General features: G+C 37.7%; 1 long non-coding RNA gene across 2 annotated transcripts; it reads right to left on the reverse strand.

Annotated features, from left to right (window-relative positions):
• Window positions 1-2,981: 2,981 nt before the first annotated feature.
• Window positions 2,982-22,289, reverse strand: LOC311629473. 2 transcript variants are annotated; one of them, XR_014796207.1, is made up of 6 exons: window positions 22,202-22,289; window positions 15,445-15,505; window positions 13,565-13,624; window positions 11,988-12,058; window positions 10,986-11,092; window positions 2,982-3,366 (listed from the first exon to the last, which is right to left on the reverse strand). It is a non-coding gene; the product is annotated as an uncharacterized lncRNA (long non-coding RNA). The 2 variants fall into 2 exon arrangements; XR_014796208.1 differs by having other exon boundaries at window positions 11,893-12,058.
• Between the last annotated feature and the right edge of the window lie 1,806 nt (window positions 22,290-24,095).

Genomic DNA, 24,095 nt, shown 5'->3' on the forward strand with positions numbered 1-24,095 from the left:
GGGTAAATTCCTCAAGTTCTTAAGGTCCAAAAAAATGTCTTGAGGCCCTTTTTTTTGGCATTTCTCAGGAAAGCAATCTTTGCTCCTTTCCTGGAAAGACTGCCATGAGCCATATGAATAATCAAGGTACCAGGCCATGGGGGCTGTAGCATCCACTCCTAGTGCAGCCCTTGTGGGCATGTTCTGGCTAACTGGTCTACCTAAGGGCTTTTATTGGTTCTAAAGTCAGTCTTCATTGTTTAAAGCTTTCTGGTAGCACCCAGAGTCTAGGCATGTCTTATCAGCCATGAAATGCTAGTCAGAGTCTTAGTTAATGAAACCACATTTGGAAACTGGTCATATTGAATTCATGACAGAAAGCATATGGCCACGATTTACTTGTTGAGGATCACCTAATTCTGGAGGGATAAAATAGGGAGAAAAATATAAATGCTTCAATATTGCTTATGCAAATATAATTTACCAAATTGCTTTAAGAAAGAAAAAAAAAAAAGGTTTATTTATATCTGGAAAGCAAGAGAAAAATTCTTGTACTTGTGGAAACGAACCAAACTCCAAATTTGTATTAGCTTACTTTTTATTTTTAAATTCATTCACTTAATTAAATTCATTGTTCAGCTTAATTATGTAGTTTTCTTTCAAGATTTCTCTTTATAAACCTTCTACAACTATCTTAGTCCCTTTTAGTTTGCTTTCCCTTATCCATTTAGGAATAATAAGCTTTAGAACAACTTATTTTCTTTCTTTTCCTGCAATAAGTGTTTCCATATTTTATACTTTTTATTACTAAATTATATCATCTCTTTTTAACTTAATTAGAATTTTTAACTCTTAGAAATCTTAATGTTTTAGTGACAACATGCTCTCCCCTCCTGGCCTGATCCCCTTAACTGCCTATCTGCTCTCCCTTCCTGGCCTGATTGCCCTAACTGCCTATCTGTGCTCCCTTCCACGCCCTTCGGACCCCCAGCACAGGTGTGCTGAGAGCTCTCCATCAGGCCCCGCCCCCGCCCTTATTGCATCCCAGCCAATTTGCATATTCCTCTATTATTAGTATAGATATCTAGATATTTAATATTTTTTTATTATTTAACTTTGTAAAATTCTCAAGTTTGGAAACCTGTGTTCAAAGAAGCTGAGATGGTGGGGGAGAGGACTTCTGGTTATGCATACCAGGGACTTAGGCTTGTCAGCCCCTCAGTAGCTTGTTTCCTTTCCCCAGCTGAACATAGCAGGCAACCAGCTCTGAGAGAGAGAGAGAGAGAGAGAGAGAGAGAGAGAGAGAGAGAGAGAGAGAGAGAGAGAGAGGATAGTCACCATGTAAAATAACTCAGCAGTTGCTAGGGACTTCCAAAATCTCTTCCAGGCTCAGAGCCTCAGGCACCCTGAGGAACCTCCTCTGAAAGTACAGGTTCTTACTGGGGGCTCCCACTAGCTCCTGGCTGGCTCGCCAAATGCTGAAACCAAACCCAATTGAGCTGCCTTCTGCAAGGAAAGCCAAACTCATGAGACAGGTGCTGTGAGAAGGAAAGTGATTTATTCAAAGCCCATCTTCATAGCTATTATCAAAGCAGCTAATAATGTAAGGGAAGTGAAAGCTGAGGGAGTAGCAAGGGGTTTTTCTGTGGCTGTGCAGGTTCACGTGGCTCGTCATCCAGTTGCTGACATTAATTTTGCTCTCCTGTGGTCAGCTGGTGAATCTGCATATCTGGTGGTCACTGGAAATGGACAGTGTGCTCTGCTAAGATCAGTTAAATAAAAATATGTGATTTTTCAAGCATATGAGTTTCTGCTTTACTGATAGTTAACTTTTGCTAGAATTTCAGGTTAAGCTCGGCAGTAGTAATTTGACAAGTGACAATATTTATGAAGACTAGTACCCATAGTTGTTGATTTTTATATAATTAAGAGGAAATAATTTTAATTAGTTATTTATCCTTAAAATTATTTACATCACAATAAAATTTTTATTTCTCTAGTTCATTGTCACAAAAAAGAGATGCATACTATTTGTATATTAAAAAATATAAATTTACATATAGGGAGTATAAGAAGAGAAGTAGAAATAAGATAAAGAAAACTATACTTGTGTTATTAATTGCATTTCCTACTAATAATGGAGGGAAGAGGTAGGTTTTAGGTTATATATTAAGAAAACTTTCACAGCAAAACCTTAAATAGATTTTTCTTATTCTTCCTAGTCCTCTGAAATGATGGTAGCAGATAAAATATAGTTGTTTCATTTAAAATACATATTGTAAAATATTGTAATCTTAATGCACTATTAAAGTAAACTACTTTCCACATAGGGTCCATGAAACAGGCGTGCACTTTGTAAAATAAAGTGTCTTACACAGACAGTAAAATTTCGGGAACCAAGTAAGTCTTGGAAGAGATACAATCCTCCCTTGTCCTCACTGCCTTCATTTCCTTCTGTCGTCCAAGATCTCCCCACGCAAAGCCATGATTGCTGGCTGAGTGGGTACTCTAATCACTCCTCTTCCCACTCCTGCCTCTTCTCGTGTCCAAGAAGCAATCATTCAGGGAGGTATTGTGGATCCACTTTCTCTCCATCTTTGCTCCTGGTTCTGGTAAAAGAAGCAGTTGCTTATCCTCAATGTATTTATATGGAAGCTAAAATTCATTTTATTTGCAAGTGATGTAAGAATATTGTTTTTAAATGAAGACCAATGTGAGATAAAGGATGACTTTCTGAAGCAATGTTTTTCCTTTGTGATTTCTGGATGATATTGCTTTGTAAAAATTTCAGAAGTGGCACCAATGTATGGGACTCCAGAAACCACTTGAACTCCCATGAACACTTTCCTGCCTTCTGATGATTTAGAAGTGACCCTTTAGTCACTGTAATAAACACCCATTATCCGTTTATATTTGTTTTTCTAGCAGTATAAAATAATTTATTAGACAATTGACTAAATCTGAAATATTGCAGAAGTCAATTTTAAAGTTCAGTGGTCTGTTTTACTTGGCCAACCTCTTTTTAATTCTAGTTTTGTCAGTGTATTAAATAATTAAAATAGAACTACTAATATTTAAAAAATTATATTGAAACTAAAAAAATTACAACAGAGTAAGTATGAAGATGATTCATAACATCAGTCTTAAATTTATTTTTCTTGGAAAAAACACTTCACAACTCTCATTAAAATCTCATGACTAGCCGAAACCAGTTTGGCTCAGTTGATAGAGTGTCGGCCTGCGGACTGAAAGCTCCCAGGTTTGATTCCGGTCAAGGGCAGGTACATTGGTTGTGGGCACATCCCTGGTAGGGGAAATACGGAAACCAGCTGATGGATGTTTCTTTCTTATCGATGTTTCTAGCTCTCTATCCTTCTCTCTTCCTCCCTGTAAAAAATCAATAAAATATATATTTTTTAAATCTTATGACTAATTTAAAATGGATTGTAGATAGATAATATTATGAATGAATTAAATCCTTTACAGACATGTAGAAAAAAATAAAAGCCATTGTTTTCATTTCTGTATCCTATATACTTAGACATTTATTTTGCTAAATACATGTGTTTTTTTTTTTTTACATATTTTAGAAAAACCAAAAAATAAAATATTCTATCAAATTCTAGAGTAACTGATTAAACATAAAGGAATAATCAGTTATTCCCTTTTCTTATAGTACTGCTCTCTTAGTTCCTAAAACGTGATCTACAAATTTACTTTGCAGCACTGTACTACTTATGAAGAATTTTAGGAGCAATCAAGAAACGACTAATACAAACCTTACATATTTAAGTGATATTTGCTTTCAGAGCTTGAAACACTTTAGGACTGGACATGTGAGGGCCAGAAGACCAAATACTAGTATATATTCTGTGTGTGTGTACACGTGTGTGTGTGTGTGTGTGTGTGTGTGTGTGTGAGAGAGAGAGAGAGAGAGAGAGAGAGAGAGAGGTGAGAGTTCTCTCTACTTGTGATTTTGACCACTGTTCAATATGTGATTCATATATTCTGTGTGCTCCCTTAGTCCTACCCACACACTACTTGGTGCTTTCTTTCTTTATAATTTTCATATTTCCATGGTTTTCTAGCTCTTTAATCTACCCTAAAATTGACCAATTATTAAAATATTTTTCCTTAGCCCTTACATTTTTGTTGAAAAAAATCCACAAATTCTGTGGATTAAAAATTATTAAAATTCATCATCTCCAACTTGTACTAACACCTAAATGTTGTTCAGGAATATTTTTCTCTTTTTCCTCTTCGTGTATTTTGAAATGTTCTGTAAGTGCCTAAAAACTCTTGCCTTTTAAACAGTGTACAACATGGCTATTTTAGGTTTCACACAAGCAAAATCAATAAGACAGTTTATTGTTTATATTCCCAACTATTATCCATATGACTGATACAATAATATGTCTGAGATGTAAATCACTTTATTCCCCTCCCCCTTAAAATATTTAGTGGCTCCCAAAAATAAAACTTAAACTCAGCATGACTTTTGGATGACTCGAGAAATACTTATTGAGCGCCTATTGTGTCTAGTCACTTTTCCTCATACTGGAGACACACCAATGAATTAAACAAGCCTTAAAGATACCTGGAGATTACAGTCTACTGGGGAAATATAGATAATAAGTGATAAATATAACATGTAGTAAATTATCTAGGATATTCAGCCTTATGAGATTGGAATGCACATCACCACCAAGTGCCTCCTAACTTTCACCATTCCTTACTCTTTTTTTTTTCCCCCAAATAGCCCTGTTAGTACTTTGGGATGTCCAATTTCCATGGAAGCTTTTGATTTGCCCAGCCCAGTTCTATTTTTGATTTCACATTCTTCTATGGCATCATTCTCTCCCAAACTATTTTTTTAAAATATATTTTTACTGATTTCAGAGAGGAATGGAGAAAGAGACACAAACATTAATGCTGAGAGAAAATCGTTGGTCAGCTACCTCCTGCAGGCTCCCGAATGGGCATTGAGCCCAGAACCCAAACATAGGCTCTGACTGGAACAACCTTCCTTACGCTTTTGCTTATAGAGGTGCTTTTTCAAAATTAAAGTCAAATTTTGCTGATTCAATAACTAGCTCAGATCCCTACCTGAAAGTGGTTTCTACCTTCTATGTGTCCATGGAACTTTAAGTTATAAAACATCTGAAATTATTGAAGATGTTTAGGGTGTATGTTATGACATCTGTCTTTCCATATTTAAAGGATAATCCGATGAAAGATGGCTAAGCTTACCCTTTGTGGTTTTAGAGGAAAGAACACAGGGCAGCATGGATATATTAAGGAGGGATAAGTTGCAGCAACTTCAGTGTCTACCTCAAGAAAGAGTGATTTCTTTTTTCAAAGGAAGTGTTTAAGAAAAACTTGGATGCTCCCTGACTGTAGATATTATAGAATTTATGATTTGAACATCATTATTTATTTTATAGTAACTTGTGTTCACAGTGCTTTCCCTACTAGACTTAAGCTCTTTAAGAATAAGGACTTTTTAAAACATCTTTATTCAGATTATTACAGATGTCCCTCTTTTTGCCCCCCATAGCTCCCCTCCACCTAGTTCCCACCCCACCCCAGGCCTTTGCCACCCCATTGTCCACATCCACAGGTACTGCATACCTCGCCACCCCATTGTCCACATCCACAGGTACTGCATACATGCATATAAGATCTATTTTCACAACTTTCCCTGCACCCCCTTACCATTCTCCCCCAAGAATTGTCGGTCTGCTCCATTTCCATGCCCCTGGTTCTATTATATTCACCAATTTATTCTGTTCATCAGATTTTTTTATTCATTTGATTTTCAGATTCACTTGTTGATAGATATGTATTGGTTGTTCATAATTTTTATCTTTACCTTTTTCTTCTTCTTCCTCTTCTTAAATACCCGTTAGAATTTCATATAATACTGGTTTGGTGGTGATGAACTCCTTTAGCTTGTTCTTAGAGGGAGGGGAGGAAGCTGGGATATGGGAAAATCTGTTCTCTCAGAAAAATATTAGCCCAGCCCAGGCTGAGCACCATCCTCTGTGAAAAGGAAAAGTCCCAGGGCTGCTGGCTACCTGGGAGTCCAGGCCTGAGACACCAGCCTCAAAAGGTGGTTCCCACAAAAGCAAGGTGCTGGGGGGAGAGAAAGACACAGGTTCATGGTTGGTTTTGTTTTGTTTTGTTTTTAATCTCTAAATCCACAATACATGATTTTTCCATTGCAATCACTCACCCAAGGTTTTGGCACAGGGAGGGGGGCAGGGACTTGAGGTGCCTGAGGAGAGGCTGGGAGGGAAGCAGGGCATGGAGATGTGGTCGGGAGTCCTGCATTGGGACCTGCTTAGGCTTCCAAACCTAAATGGCCATTTCTCCGAAGAGAAGCTAGCCCCTCCCAGCAGCCTCAAGGCACCTTGCACACACAGCATTTGAGCTTTACCGAGGAAACAAAGGCAGAGGCCAAGCTTCTGGGTCTGAACTATCTCAGGGAGCCCTCAGTGACCAGATGGAAAGAGGGGATGTCTGCTCTGTTATTCCGGGAACCAGACTCAAAAAACTCCAGGGTCCCAGCTGACCACACTGGTCTCCATACAAGGACCTCTGTCCAACCAAGGCCAGAGTAATATTTTGGGCCACTCGCAGAGGAGTAGCTCTGAGACAGGAAGAACCACCCATCTTATTTCCTGAAAGTGAAAGCACCAACCCACTTAACCCCCGTCAGAAACAGACACTTGAGCGATTAAGATGGACAGCTGGTGACAGGCAGAAAGGGCAGACTGGCCCCTCCTGCTTGCAGCCAAGGCCGGCAAGGACAGACAAGCAGTGGACCAGTGGACCTCATGGAGCTGCTAGCAGGGTGCTAACCAGCTGCTAGCAGGACAGCACCTGACAGTGGTTAGCACCTAAGTAGCTAACAGGAAGCCCAGCATTGACAGAACGGAAGAGTGGGGTCCTAAACCAGCTATCAATCTGTAGTTTTCTGAGTACAGGTCTTTTATCTCCTTAGTTAAGTTTATTTCTAGATATCTTAATTTTTTTTTTTTTAGTTTATTTTTCTATGAGTTCATTGTTGGAGTATAAAAAAGCCCTATATTTTTGGGTGTTATTTTTGTATTCTGCTACATTGCCAAATTTCTTTATTAAGTCTAGTGATTTTTTGATAGAGTCTTTGGGGTTTTCTATGTATAGTATCATTTCATCTGGAATAAAGACAGTTTTACTTCTTCCTTTTCAATTTGGATGCCTTTTATTTCTTCTTCTCCTCTTATTGCTATGGTTACTACTTCCAGTACTGTGTCAAACAGGAGTGGTGAAAGTGGGCATCCCTGTCTTGTTCTTGATCTTAGGGGAAATGGTTTTAGTTTTTTCCCATTGAGTTTGATGTTGGCTGTGGGTTTGTCATATATGGATTTTATTATGTTGAGGTATGATCCTTCTATTCCCACCTTGCTAAGCATTTTTATTGTATGAAGAAAAGGTACTGGGTTTAGTGAGTAAAAGCAAGGAATTTATAAAGACAGAGCAATCATGCTGCTGTGCATCTCTCTCCCCAAGCACTGTGCTGCCCACGCAGAACTTCGGACTGCCTTTCTGGGTGCAGCCTCCCACAGCTGTGGACTTAGATCTAATATCCCCAGCTGCTAGGAGCCCTGTGGACCCCTTCCACAGTACAGTATTATGCATGTCCCCAAGAGGGTGCAGAGCAGTTTCCTCCTGACCCTCTAGTCCCAGTTGTGCGTATCTCTCTCCAGCCCAGATCCCCAATCCTACTTTCTCCAGGCATTCTCTCTCCTTCACGGATTGTCTCACCAGCTGTGTTTAATTTGCCAATTCTGGGTGGATGTTATTCAGTTCAGGTATTTCTTCTATCTGCTCCATGAGAAGGCCCAGGACACATCTTCCTATTCGGTCACCATTTTGTCTTTATTTTCACAATCTTTTTAGAAACCCATGGCCAGGGATGCTGGAGTGTTGGTGTTCATGGGTTCATAGCTGAGGCAGCAGGTCCCTGGCCGGGGTGGCTGTAGGGTGATATCCAAGGTCTCCCTAGGTGGGGCTGAGGCTGGGTTCCCAACTTCTTTCTCCTTCAAGATGGTGCAGTCTCTCTGGCAGAGCTGGCCAGCCTGGGAGAGATTGCAGTGGTAGGGGAGTTTGGTCCGCCAGCCCCCAACAGTCCTATGGAATATAACTGTCACACACACACACACACACACACACACCCCACATCCATGCACTCCCCTTTCACACTCTCCCTCCCTCCCTCACTCACACTCTCCTCTTCTCTGCCGTCCTATTGGCCACCATCTTCCATTCAATAGGTACTTATTTATTGCCATTTTTATTCTTTACGCCTATGTTTCCCTCTCTATTGTTTCTTTTTACAGCAGTCCCTTTAGCATTTCTTTCAGTGCTAGTGATAAACTCTTTTGGCATTTTATTTTTTGTCTGGAAAGCTCTTTATCTCACCACTATGTTGAATGATAGCCTTGCTAGATGTATTAATCTTGGTTTCAGATCCTTGCTTTTCATTACTTTGACTACGTTATGCCATTCCCTTCGAGCCTGTAGGGTTTCTATGAGAAGTCAGCTGACAGCCTATGGGAGCTCCTTTGTTGGTAACAAATTGCTTTTCTCTTACTTGTTAGTCTCTCTTTGTCTTTCATTTTTGGCATTTTAATTATGATGTGTCTGGGGATGGGCCTGTTTGGGTGTTTCTTGATTGGGACTCTCAGTGCCTTATGAACTTGTGTGACTTTTTCCTTCACCAGGTTAAGGAAGTTTTCTGCCATTATTTCTTCAAACATGTTCTTCATCCCTTGTACACTTCCTTCCCCTGCTGGCACACCAATTATACAAGCATTGTTACATTTCATGTTGTTCCACAGCTCCCTTAAGCTGTCCTATTTTTTAAAATTGTTTTTTCATTTTGATTCTCTGATTTTTTTTCTCTCTTCCCTGTCTTTGAATTCACTGATCTGATCCTTGGCTTCTCCTAATGTGCGATGTATTCTTTCCAATGTGTTATTTATTAGTGCTATGTCATTCTTCACTTCTAACTGGTATTTTTTCAGTTACTATATCTTTTCTCACACTGTTGAGCATCTTTGCCAGTATTATTCTGAACTCTATGTCTGATAAATTTATTATCTCCATTTTTTTTTTAGCTCCTCTTCTTGAGAATTCTCTTGTTCTGTCATTTGGGGTTGTTTTTTGTTTCCCAATTTTGGCTGCCTGCTTGGTTTTGTGTCTATGTATTAGGTAGATGTGCTATGACTCCCAATATCTACTGCAGGATAATGTCAGATGTTGTTTCTGACTGGTACTGGAGCTATCAGCAATCCACAACTTGTGGCTTCCTCTGCTGGGGCTGGGTGGCTTTGGAAAGGACCAAGATATGCATCCAGGTCTGCTTTGTCTAGCCCCATGCCCAGAAGGAAATCAGGCAAAAACATAAAGCCTCCATATACCTACCCCTGCCTTCAGTCCCACTGACAGTCAGTCAGTATTGAGAGGTCTTTCAACAGGGTGGGCAACTGCCTTCTCCACCCCCACCCCCACCTCCACACCCCCTGGGGAAAAGCTGCCTGGATAGTAAAGGTTCCGCAGAGAATGATTTCCTTTGTAGTGTGAGGGAATTACTCAGCACAGGAAAGAAACAGTTGTGGCTGCCCTATGAGCTCCATCCCCAGAGTCTCCAAACCTGACTTCTGCTCACACATCTCTAGTCCACTCTGCCCCTCCCCCGTCAAAGCCCAAAGAGACTGGTTACGCATAAAATTTTGTGGGGGTGTGCTTGCATTTCCAGCCATCTCTCACTGGCAGACAGCAATCCTGCTGCTTTTTGTAGCCAGCTATTGTGTGGGCCCCTTTCTCAGTTTTGGTGCTCTGGGCTGAGAAGTCAAGCTTGGGATTTAGACCCCAGAGTTCTCAGTGGGACCACCCCAGAGCTGAGATATCCATTTGGAACTTCAGCTGCTGTCTGGGAGCCTGGCCAGCCTTTTCATGCCTCCGCACTTCCTACCAGTCTCTATGTGGTCTCCACTTTCCATCCTTGGTTATGAGGATACTTTCCATTTAGTGTTCAGTTAATTTTTCTGGATGCTTTTTCTGTTTTGTTTTTGTTTTTTTAGTTGTATTTCCAGTTTGGATCTTGGGAAATTGTTGATGTAGCTCCCACTTACTCCACCACCATTTTTAATCTCCTGATATCATTTAATACACTGAGTGGCCAGATTATTATGATCTCTGAATATACAATATATATTAGAGGCCTATTGCATGAATTCTTGCATGGGTGGGGTCCAGCCAGCTTGGCCAGGGAGAGGGGACATGGGCAGTTGCCAGCCTGCATACTGGTCCAACTCCTGGTTGAGGGGACAATTTTTATATTAGCCTTTTATTATATAGGATATACACTGAGTGGCCAGATTATTATGCATTCAGAGATCATAATAATCTGGCCACTCATTGTATTACTGCTTCCATACTCATTGTCCTAGTGTCATACTGGCAACATACAGATTTTACACTGCTTTTGGTTTTTTATGTTTATTTTATTTTGATGTTGGGAATTGTGTCACTGAAGATAACTAGGCAAGATCTAAGAACCAGTGCTAAATTAAATTATTGATTGAAGTGTAAGTTAAGCAAATAATGAAAGATGATGCCTGAGGAGCAACCATGGTTAAAATTTACCAGTGCTAAGATTATATTTCAAGGAAAAAATGTACAAATTTGTGATTCTGCCCATAGAAAGAAAACAATATGTAGCATATGATTATTCTTAAAATGGTTAACTTATGGTATTGGCTAAATGCTATGTCCCCTCTTTTTTATCTCAAAAACATTAAACTCCTAAGCAGTATTTTGAGAAAATATGCCTACCTTCTGAAGATTACATAAAATAAAATTAAAAAAAACAGAAAATATGTCATAAAAATTACATTTGTTTGATACTGTCTAATGCAGGAAACTATAATAACTTTTAGAGAATCCAGTTGACGTACCTCAGTTTTCAATTAGTAGCATTTAGGACTCAATCCCAGGTCTTTGGAATCCATACATGGTGATGCTTCTGCTTGTCTTATCTGAACATTTAATTGTCTGTGTGCCACTGAGAAAAAAAAATTGTATTAGAAAGTTAAAATAAAGTCCTTTGAATACTTGCCTGATATTTGATTATAGTATTAATCAAATTATGTATGATAAAATTTTCAGGTAAATTTCTATTGCAAAAATATCATCACAAGGAAGATTCTTGACTAAGTAATCTATTTCCTTGATACATAAAACAGCTACATTTATCTAATTATATTCAATTTTGCATAACATTTAAGTACTTTCTCTGATGCAACAAATCATGTCATCTTAATATTCTTTTGTCACAGTAATCCCTCTTCAGACACTTCATGGAAATTCATCTAAATTCCCAAATTTTAACCAAAACATAATCCCACAAAGAATCCTGGAAGTTTGGGGTTTTTGTTTGTTTTGTTTTGTTTGTTTGTTTGTTTACTGCTTAATAAAAAGCAGAGGACTAATTGCAATGTCTCTTTTCCCATATTATCTTGACAATATGTATTACATTCCAGTTGACTTCAAAGGTCCTGTATGCCACCTTCATTTATCCACTGAATTCTACACAATAGGCATTCCAGAAAACACTCAAAGGGATTAGAATTTCATTTTAACTATTTATATATTGCAAAAAAAGTCTTACATACAAAGCAATCACATATATTTTTAGTAAAAGGTTAACCTCTGAAAATAGTGGATATATTTGAGGATTCTTGTTTCTTTTTTTAAAACGTATTACCCATTTTTTTTTTTTTACAAAAATTGTTTTGCATCTGATAGTGATGGGGGAAGTGCACATAATAGGAATAGAATCACAGTTGTTTAATAATTATTCACCTTACTAACTACAGATAATAGGTTTCCTACAGACCATGGGAAACTGTGGAGGATGCAGAGTGAAAAGTAAAACAGGAGTCGTAAAGATAAATCACCCTTGAAGTCCAAATGGCTCTATCACTCAGAAGGAAGATACATTTGAGAGCAGACCAAGGACAGGACACGCCTGAAGAGAAACAAATGGCGGAGAGTTAATGTTTATGAGGACAATGATAGAAAGCAGTTCCTGGGAACTCACGCAGTTGTTACACATGGTTGTTAGATTTCTTTTCTTTTCTTTTTTTTAACCTTACATAATTGCTGGCTTAAATCCAGGTAGTCAGGGTTTTTTTCAAGGTATTATGCCTGTCACCCTTTCGGATCTCTGGCCATCTGAATAATAAAAAGCACCACAAAGATTCCACCTGGCTTCTAGTTAGTTGACTCTAGGAGATTTCTGGATGTTAATTTTATATCTGGCCACGTTGATGAATTAATTTATTAAATTTAGCAGTTTTTTATGGAATTTTTAGGTTTTTTTTTTCTATGTACAATATTATGTCATTTGCAAATAATGATAGTTTTACTTCCTCTTTTCCAATTGGGATGTTTTTTTTTTTTTTCTTGTCTGATCACTATGGCTAGCACTTCCAGTACTTTGTCAAACAGGAGTGGTGAGAGTGGGCATCCCTGTCTTATTCCTGTTCTTAGGGGAAACGGTATTAGATTTTGCCCATTGAGTATGATGTTGGCTGTAGCTTTGTCATATATGGCTTTTATTATCTTGAGGTATGATCCCTCTATTCCCACTTTACTAAAAGTTTTGTATCAAAAAAGGGTGTTGAATTTTGACAAATGCCTTTTCTACATCAATTGATATGATCATGTGACTTTCATCTTGCAATCTGTTAATGTGCTGTATCACACTTATTGATTTGCAGATATTGTACCAACCTTGAGCCCCATAACTAAGAGTACTTGATCATGGTGTATGATCTTTTTACTATTTTGCTGGATATAATTTCTCAAAATTTTGTTGAGGATTTCAGTATCTATGTTCATCAGGTATATTGGGTGGTAATTCTCTTTCTTTGTAGTGTCTTTATCTGGCTTTTGGATTAGGATAATGCTGGCCTCATAGAAAGATCTTGGAAGTTTTCCTTCCTATTGAAATTTTTGGAATAGATTGAGAATGATGGATATTCGTTATGTTTTGAATGTTTGCTAAAATTCCCCTGTGAAGCTGTCCAGTATACCAGGGTTTTTGTTTGCTGGAAGTTTGGGGTTTTTGTTTGTTTTGTTTTGTTGGTTTGTTTTTTACTGCTTCAATTTCATTAGTAGTATTCAGATTTTCTGATTCTTCCTGATTGAGTTTTTGAAGATTGTATTTTTCTAGGAATATGTCCATTTCATCAAGGTTGTCCAGTTTGTTGGAATAGAGTTATTCATAATGTTGTTGTTGTTTTTTATGATCCTTTGAATTTGTGTAGGGTCAGTTGTTATTTCACCTCTTTCATTTCTGATTTTATTTAGTTCCTCTCCCTTTGTTTCTGGGTCAGAATGGCTAGAGGTTTACCAATCTTATATATTCTTTCAAAGAACCATCTTTTGTTTTTATTGATCTTTTGTTTTTCTTTATCTCTGTGTCATTTATTTCCCCTCTGATCTTTATTACTTCCTTCATTCTACTTACTCTGGGCTTTTCTTGCTGCTCTCTGTAATTCTTCAAGTTGTATTCATATACATGCATACCCTATGGATACAGACAACAGTATTATTCTCAATAATACTTTTAAAATTTTATTTATATTAAATAAAAAATATTTTTCAAATAAAAAGATTGAGTTTTCTTACACTTAGATAAAGGCCAAATAAAATTTTATAAAATATCAATATTTTTATTGTCTATATTATACAGTCTAAATAAAAACTTGCTCTGCAAATGTAACCTCAACAGAAGACTCCTGGCTTAACATAAAATTAAATATTATGGGTTAAGAGAAAGGAGACTCCTTTGAATGAGGAATGATTATTTATTTATATATTATATTTTCTGAAATGTATTTTGTGAACTTTCCTTAGAGTGTATATAATTAAAAATAATGAGTCTGAAAATTCTTCCTTATAAACTAAAACTATCTATTAGACAGGTAGTGATTATTCTAATATAATTTCAATAATAAATATTTGTGCCAAAATAGATCCTATTCTACCTATAGTCTATCAATAAACTTCCTTATACATATACTTGGTCCCAATATTTCTACCCATGGAATGCAAGCAAGTTCCTCTCTATGTTGCCACTATAACTGCATAGATGGGACCCCAGTATAACAATTACTCCTAATCCTATATAACAAAAGGCCAGCATAACGACTGGAACAACCAGAGACCCAACCCGAACAACCATGGCCCCAAGCAAGTGGTTAGGGGAATCAGGTAAGGAGGTAGTGTGGTTAGGAGGCATCAGGCAGGAAGACCAGTGGTTAGAGTGATCAGGTAAGCAGGCAAGTAGTTAGGGGTGATCAGGTAGGCAGGCCAGTGGTTAGAGGCGATCAGGTAGACAGATGACCCCTCCCCAGGCTGATTCCACCCCCCAGCAAAGAAAGAGGGAGGCCCAGGCCACCTGCATCAACTCTGTGGCAGGTGTGTGGCTGTCCAGCGAATGCCTTGCAAAGGGAGGCTCAGGCTAGCCAAGCCATTCCATCCCACACCTGTCAGCTGCAGAGGGAAGCCACCAGTGGCAGGAGAGAGGGGGGCACAGATGGCAAGCAGTGGCAGCAGCCGGGGTGGGGCCAGCTGCCTGCAGCCCAGGGAAGGAAAGCCCCAATAGGCCCTGATCTCAGGCCAGGCCTAGGGATCCTACCTGAAGGGTCCCGGATTAGAAGAGGGTGCAGGCTGGGCTGAGGGACGCCCCCCCTCCCGACAAGTGCACAAATTTTTGTGCACCGTGCCTCTAGTTTTAGTATAAACTATTTTACTTCCATCATTTAAAAATTAGTTTTTACACTGGTTGGTGATTACAACTCTTCTTCTATGCTAAAATGTATGTCCCACTGAAAGCTAAACATTTTTGTAGTATGCCTAGTGTTTCTTGATAGTAGGGAGTATGTCGTTTTCATTTTTGGTAATACCTGGCATAAGCCTTAGCATGTAATAAGTACTTTATAGTATTTCTAAACTAATGGAACAGGGTTTGTTTTACATTCATTGAGTATTATCCATAACTCTCAAGTTTTCTGTGTATTTTCTGATGATGTAAAAAGACCCCTCGTTTAGTAAGTAACCACCTGATTTGCATTTTTTAAACCGAACCACTCCTAAACATATTTTATCAAATATTCCTTTCTTTTAGATTCTGCTTTAATGTTATCTCTTCTGGGAAGCATATTTAAGTCAGAATCTATCATTCCCCTCTAGCAACTCAGCACAAGTGTAATTGGATCTACATTTTGAACATTATTAATATGGCTTAGTCTTTTGGCTTTCTGAGCTACCTATTTAATTGAAAATTAGACTTTCCAAATTTTACTACATCCATCTTTAGCATTGACTTAGGAGCCTAGTCCATACATTTTTCCAGAAGCTTTCTAGTGAAGAAGGGGATGGAGAAAAAGCCTTTTTCTTTTTCGTCCTGGAGAAATGTGGAAAGGAAAGAGAGAAAGAGGGGGAGGGGGAAGGGGGAGGGGGAGGGGGAGAGGGAGGGGAAGAGGGGGAGGGGGAGGGGAAGAGGGGGACGGGGAGGGGAAGAGGGGGAGGAGAGAATATGTCAAACAATTATATTTTTTCTATGAATAAAGGTATCACTGGGAGCAGACTGAGGCCCTGACCCCATCCCCTCTGGGACTCCGGGTGGAAGCCCCTCACACTTTTCCTTTAACTACTCTGGCTGGGGCTTAGCCATCACAGAGAAATTTTAAAGGCACAACCCGAAACATTATTTTCCAAAACCCTTTCCTGTGTATTATAGGTCCCTGGGTAGCCAAGCATCTGACTGGTGGCATGCCAAGTCTTGGCAGTGTGATGTACTTCTGTGTGTGGACCACCCAGGCTGATAGTCAATGAGACACTCAGCTTTGTGTTCATAGCGGCGATGTGAGTGAACGTGAGGCTGAATCTGCTAGGGTTAGCAAGCTGCACGTTGTAGAAGCCAAAACAACAGTTCACAGTTTTCTTGTTCAGATTTCAACATGGGAAGACCACAAAGCATCCAGAAACTAGGCAACCAAGGAACACTGCCAGGAGGCTGGACTAGCCAAACCACCCTCTAAAGCCAAGCCTACCCCTGTCTCCTTACCCCATATCCAGATGCCCTATTGGCAAGGAATCTGGGGGGCAGTACAAAGGCTGAGAAACCTTAAAGGATGGAAACAGTTTTTTGGAGTTACTAAACATCCCAAACATGGTATCATTGTCACATTAAGTGAAGTTTTAAATTGGATTGGACAATTAGTTAATGCTTTTCCTACTAAGTTCAGAGGTGGAGCTATTTGAAAAGACTATATGAGTTATAAATAAAAAGGAAAATAAATAATTCTCTGGGGGTTATATTTTATAATTCACCATCACATTTCCATTAAAGAAAATTGAAATTTATTCTTCCCAAATATTTTAATTTGTACATCTATCATTTTCACACAGTTCTTCTGGAGGCTGGAAGTCCAAGATGAAGGTGTCAGCAGCATTGGTTTCTGGTGAGACCTCTCTCCTTGGCTTTCAGATGGCCTCACATTACCTTTTCTCCCTCCATAGACACTCCTGGTGCCTCTTCCTCTTCTTATAAGGACTCTGATATTATTGAATTACGGTACCATCCTTATGACCCTGTTTAACTTTAATCACCTCCTTAAAGACCCTAACTCCAAATAGAGTCACTCTGAGGAATAGGACTTTGACAAATGAATTTGGAGGTGGGGAGGAGATGAGATTTATTTCATAGATGTCTCCCTCACTATATTATTTATCTGAAGACAAGGACCTTGTCATTATATTCCTAATCCCTAGCATGGTAACTGCTTAATAATTCATAGTAGTGAGGTATAATGTGGTGACTTTTGAGACTTGTGTTCAAATTCCAGCTGCAACTTCTATCCAGACGCAGTTTTAAAATTTGTAAAGTAGGTATAATAATAATGCCTCCCTTTTTTAATTGTTAGATTAAATGTGTCTGATAAATTAAAAATAACAATACATGTTAGCTGTGATTGTTGTCATTTAACTGCGCTTCACCTCATCAGTCTATTTTTATTTGCATATCAGCTAACCCCCCACCTTTCGGGTCTGATCAGCCTGATCAGAGCACCGTAGGTTGTAATCAAAGGCTGCAGACATGGGTGTAGTCAGTATGTCACAGAACTGTCATCCAGGGCAGTTCTCTCTAGGGACTGTTTCTGTCTGCTTGGGGATGATATTTTGGCCCTCCTGATAGGTAATATTCTTAGTGTTTGCAGGCAAAGTTAGGCTGAATTAATTTTAGAACTGACCCACTTACATATTTTTAAACTTTAGGCTACGGCAGCTGAACAGCGACATTGGCCAATTTACAAACTGCATTACCGCTTATATGGGGCAGACCACTCTCAAAATAAGACCAGGAAGCTCAAGAGTCCAAGTGAGTGCTTCTTGACATATTCAAAATTTCAATTAAAACCTTAACCCTTGGTTGTCTGTTGGAAGTCGAGTAGTGTAGAGGGAAGAGAAAGGAGAGAAAGGAAATCATGCTATAATCTGGTTGGGGAATCAAACACAAACAAACAAAAAAAAGCAGAAAGAAAAATCAAATCTAGATTGTCATAGAATAATTATTAAATAAATAGAAATTTAGGTATTTCAAATACAGTAAGCTATATTTACTTGCCAAATTTCAATTTTCATATTTGAATTAATTTGGCTAACTTACAGGCTCCTTGTGTGTTCATGGAATTCTATAAAACTAATTTTAGCTGCAAAACAGTATTCTTGAAATCTTTTACCATTTCCTCTGTGAATCTTTTTTTAAAATCCATTAGTTTGACATAAAGTGACAAAATACTTAGTATTTATTTTACTCTGACACTTTTCTTTAATCACAGCTCTTAATATGAGTTGGCCGTCTTCCCTACATTAAATTATTGTTTTTGACCTATTATCAATACAATGGATTATATGAGTTACATTTTTTAGGTACCTATGATAGCTTTGACCTGATTTGAAAATACATCATTTCATTTATTCTTAACAAGAGCCTAGGTGAGTGCTTATAATTCAAGGTAAAGACTTTGGATGGAAGTCAAGAGCCAGAATAGATAGCAAAGAAATTTTATTCTCACACCAAGAATAACTGACAGATAATAACTTTCTGGAACACTGTGATGAGAAAAAAATTTAAGCACAACTCAGTAGCAAAAATGTTATGGTGGAACTTTGAGTGGGAGCAAGAAGAAAGGCGTGAGCTTTGCAGACATGCTGATTACATTGGATTTTATTACTATTTACTGAGCACCTACTATGTATATTAGTGAACATTAATGCAAGAGATAAAGACAAGTCATTTATTCATTGGATCCAAGGAAGACAGCAAGGTTAGGGAGAAAGATGATGGAAAATACCATATACATTGAATAATAAAAATGATATATGAGGAGTATAGAAAAAGTGCTGATTGGGAGTTTAGGAGAGAGAATTTGAGTTCAATGAATTTTTTTTTTTTTATCAGCTTAGTGTGAAATAATTCCAAGATATTTCCTTGCCATTCCCACTGGACAATTTAGTTTACTGTAAGCTATTTTAAAGATTACAGTGCTCTCTTTTAATCTTCATTTAGTTTAAATTCTTTTAGAAATATTTGACACTTTTCTAATGTTTCTAAGAGTTATGGACCCTTGCTTCAAAGTCAATTATTTCACTCTTTTTAAATTTTGGAAAATGTTAATTTTGCTATTTACCTTTATGTGTGTGAGTACTATTTCTCTTCTATCCACCTCAAGGAAAAGGTTGTGGCCCACGTGGCTCCCATGGCAAGGGGAGCTCTGAACACTGGGTCACCCTCCAGGAGACACGGGGATGGAAGTCCTTTCTGTAGGTGCTCTGCTTCCTTTTTGAGCAGAGCTAGGAAGATCTTACTAACCTTATTCTAGAATGAGTCCCTTTGGGGGTAAGAGGAGAAATCTGTAGGAATGATCAGCTACTTCCCATTATCTGATGCCTTTATACATGTAGACTTTAATGACATTATTATATTTGCCAGTAGCTTTGATGCAGAAAAGAAATGGAAAATGACAAATCAATGATAAATGAAAGGACAATCCACATGAGAGGACATATTCACCAACAATATATTAGATAAGGGGTTAATATCCAAAGTGTATAAAAACTCATACAACTCAATACCAAGAAAACAAACAACTCAATTAAAAAATGGACAAAGGCCTTGAATAGATATGTCTCCAAAGAGAACATACAGATGGCTCAACATCACTAATTATCAGAGAAATACCATAATCAGATGTCACTTCACACCTGTCAGAATGGCTACCATCAATAAATCAACAAATGATAAGTGTTAGTGAGGGAGCAGAAAAAAAAAAAAAAAAAAAAAAAAAAAGAAAAAAAAAAAAAGGAACTCTCATGCAGATTGGTGCAGACACAGTGGAAAACAGTATAAAGTGTCCTCAAAAAATTAAAAATGGAACTGCCTTATGACCCAGGAATTCCACTTCTGGGAATATATCCTAAGAAACCAAAAACACTGATATGAAAGAATATATGCACCCCTATGTTCATTGCAGTGTTATTTACAATAGCCAAGGTTTGGAAGCAACCCAAGAGCCTATCAGTTGATGAATGAATAAAAGAGCTGTGGTACAGTTTACCTTCTGAAACAGCATTGGTGAACCTGGAGATTATTGTGCTAAATGAAATAAAAAGACAATTGCCATATGATTTCACTTACATTTGGAGTCTAATGAACAAAGCAAACTAGGAAACAAAATAGAAACAGACTCAGAGATAGAGAACAGATTGATAGCTGTCTGAGAGGTGTGGGGGCTGGGTGCTCTGTGAAAAGGGTTAAAGGATTAAACAAAGGGGAATAAACCTCAAAGACAGAGACAACAGTATGGTGATCACTAGAAAGAAAGCACTGGGAAGAGTCAGAGGAGAGTTAAGGGAAGATAAATGTTGACAGAAGGAGACTTGACTGCAGATGGTGAATACACAACACAATATACAGCTGAGGTGTCAGAGCATTTTACACCTGAAAACTATATAATTTTACTAACCAGTCACCCCAATAAATTCAATAAAAAAATAAAAATAAAAATACACCCTCCCCCAGAAAAAGAATAAATTAAATTAAATTAAATTAAATAGGAGTTGGAAAGCAACAGACTGAGGATCACTGTCTATTTTTGTAAATAAAGTTTTATTTGTGTATACACACACACACACACACACACACACAAGAAATAGGAAAACAAAGTTACTTGGCATGAAAGAATAATGAAATAAGAAAAAATTAAATACTCATAATAAAATCTATAGACTATTTCTTCAAACAATTAGGACTTGTAGAGAAGGTTTTATACATTTGTCTTAGAAGGCATATTACAAAACATGTAACTGTATAAACTTTACATCACAAAGAACTATTATATTTAGAAGGAAATTTCAAGATATTAGAATTCTGTCTCATCAGCCAAATTAAAGAATACATTTTCTTCATAAATTTACTAGGATATATTTATTGGCAAACAGTTTCTTCCTGTCAAAATTCTATTAGAATCTGATTTCCCACGTTTATTAAAAATAATAGGCAAATCAATAATAATTTAATGAACAACTTCTTTCCACTTCAACCTCCCTCACATAAAATGAATGAGAACATTCCATTTAACTACTTATTGAAAGAGAAATAAAGACATAATCCATTGACACAGAGTCAGTCTCCTGTTTTGTCTTGGCCTAGCTATTTTATCTAAAACATGGTGCTATTACCTAGTGACAACATTTTGGTTAAGGTACATGCATTTTCTACAATAGTTAATTGGTAAGCCTTTATTCCACTAAGTGTAAGTCACAAACAAATATTTAAGGCTGCCGACATTTTGCTAACAGTGAATATTGTGGTTAAAAAACCCAAAATCATACAAATGTTTCTCAGTGTTGACTAATAGCTGTATTGGATTTATATCTAATTATGGATCAAATTTTGATAGTATATTATTAGAAATAGCTCTACATAGTTCTAATATAGTGAAAGAAAAAATTCCTTAAGAAATTTATTGACTATTATCTATATTGTGTGAAAAATATTTTCAAAATACTTACTGATATAGATTGAAACTATTAATCACTAATGACTAAGGGAGAAAATTATCTAAAGATACTTTTCAATTAGAAAACAAAAATTCTATAATTCAAAAATAGAAGCATAAGTGCCATTATAATTAAAATTATTTAAAAATTAATACAAACCCTTCTGCAAGCATATGCTCTTTTCATTCTTAATGGAGAAATTATGGGATAATAAATGACTTCATTAAAATATCAGTGTCCCTCATCTTTTATCTCCTTTAGAAAAATAACTTTGAAAATAAACCATATCAATTCTCAACTTAGTGTTTCTATAACTCTTAAAAAGAAAAAAGTATTGCATTATTTGTAAGTTTTAATTTATACTAGTTTTAAAGTTCTATTTGCTTATTGTTCATTATATATATGTGTGTATATATATATATATATATATATATATATATATACACATATATATTCTTAATATTTTTTAAAGTAGATTAAGTAAATGTGTAATGATAGGAAGATATCAAAGGACTTAAACACCAACATTCAATTCCTCTTTGTCTTGAACTCTGCCTTAGTTTTAATACCAATTCTATTTTCAGTTCTATTTTTTCTTAAGACATATTTCAAACTTCATACAGAGACCTTACAAGGAGCCCAAGCATGCAACATGCCTGCCAAATGCTGGGCAAACAAAGCCCACAGTAATTATTTCTATTTTACAAAGAATAAAGCTGAGAAATAGGAAGGCTAAGCCACATGTGAGAAACCGTATATAAGTAAGCATTCTTTGGGATGGAGATAGAAACCTTTAATCAAGAAGAGGTTAAAATATCATGATTCTAAATCTGAAATAGATGGTCTGCAATGGCAGATTCTTAAAAGAGAATAATTAAAGGAATTGATGCCTCATTGTCTTTAATGATATTCCTTACTGTTCCATCGAACCATGGAATAGGTAAGAAGCGAGTAATACATTTCCAGTGGATCTTTTATGTAGCTGGATAATTTAGACAAAAGCACACAGGGATGGATGGAAAGTAAATTCACCCACCTGGCCTCCAAACTCCTCAACTTTCTGCAGAGGGTGGATGAGCGAGACCTGGACACCTGGAGCAGAATGAAATGACTGTACATGCTGGTGTCTTTTGTGAATTTGCCCTCTCAGGCTGTAAGCCATGTATGCTATAATGACTGTAATTTGAAACTTGGAAACTGAGATAGTTATGCCACTTCTGAACTTTAGACGGGGCCAATGAACTTTACTCACATTCCATTTTCACTTCAGCTATGCTCAGAATACTTAACCTACAATTATAGGAGATGATTAATCTTTGCTCTTTATTGTATTGATTGTCAATTTCACTGTTTAAAAAATGGAAGAAAATATCACCTTCCAAGTAAGCAAGGACATTTTTATCTGACCTTTCTCTGCATGTCTGGGAAGGTTCTGGATCAGAAACCTTGTGAGGCACATCCCCAACCCCAATGTAAATTCTAATTAGTTTCACAGGAGAAGGAAATATTAGTAAGCCATTTCTAAACATAAAAATATTACAACCAGATGGAAATAGTGACAGTATGTATTTATCACATCTCCTCTTAACAAGTCTCATTTTTATATCATTTTTTAAAATATATTTTTCATTGTTGATAGTATTAAAGGTAGATCCTCTTTCCCCACCTTTCCCCCCCGTCCTCCCAACCCCCACTCACCCTCCCAGCTCCTCACTACCCTATTGCCCATGTCCATGGGCTAGCCACTAAGCATATAAAAGTGTATAAGTTATTTAGTTTATCTCTTCTCACCCCTCCAACCTGATATCAGTTTTTAATGAATCATTTTCTTCACATCTTTATATTTTATATGAAACTATACTTGAAAATGATCTCATGTTAGTCTACTTGTTTATGGATTCATAATTCTGTTTTCTTTGGTACTGTATTGTTCTTTAAAATTTCTTTTTGTGAGAGGTCTTCTTATGCAAATAGGTCTTCTTATATAAATGAGCACGAGACCTTCCAGAAATCCTTCTGGACAAAGCCATGGTTGCGGGGCCAAGGCAGAGGTGGTTAGGGGTGATCAGGCCAGGAGGGGAAGGCAGTTGAGGATAATCAGGCCAGGAGGGGAGAGAAGTTAGGGGTGATCAGGCTGTTGGGGGCAAGCAGGCTGGCAGAGGGGATCAGTTGGGGGTGAGCAAGCTGGCAGGGGGATGCAGTTGGAGGCAATCAGGCCAGCAAAGAGAGTGGTTAGGGGTGATCAAGCAGGCAGGCAGGTGAGTAGTTAGGAGCCAGGAGTCCCAGATTGTGAGGGGCTTGTCTGACTGCCAGTTTAGACCCAATCCCAAAGGGGTCTCAGATTAGAGAGGATGTAGGCCAAGCTGAGACACACACACACACCCTGCATGAATTTCATGCACCAGGCCACTAGTCAAGAATAAACATTAAATCCCTGATATCTTTTCTTTGCTCCTCAAAATCCTCTCACAACTCTTTTGACCCTGTTCTGCCCTCTTCTCTGTCTCCGGGATGCTGAGTTGAATTAATTGTAATAGTTCTCACAGCTTCTGGTCAATGGGTAGCCTTAGTAGGACATCATAGGAAAGATGAGTGAACTCAATGTATTTTTGCTCCTGGATCACTCTTGGCTAGACCTTCTTCAACTGGCTGTATCTCTTAATCCTCTCTAACCAGTGAACAGTTTCTGGCACTCTTTGCTTTCAAGTTGTGATGATTTCCCCCTTTAACATCCCTTGAAAAATGGTAACAACTCTTGAGCATCTGGCCTCAGTTTACTGCACTAGCCCTTCTGGCTTTTCTGCATTTATACTTTATAAATAGACTAGAGGCCCGGTGCACAAAATTCATGCACTAGGGAAGGGGTTCCGTCAGCCTGGCCTGCACCCTCTCGCAGTCTGGGAGCCCTCAGGGGAATGTCCAACTGCTGC

This window comes from Pipistrellus hanaki, assembly GCF_964339955.1.
Source record: "Pipistrellus hanaki genome assembly, chromosome: 10".
NCBI lineage: Eukaryota > Metazoa > Chordata > Mammalia > Chiroptera > Vespertilionidae > Pipistrellus > Pipistrellus hanaki.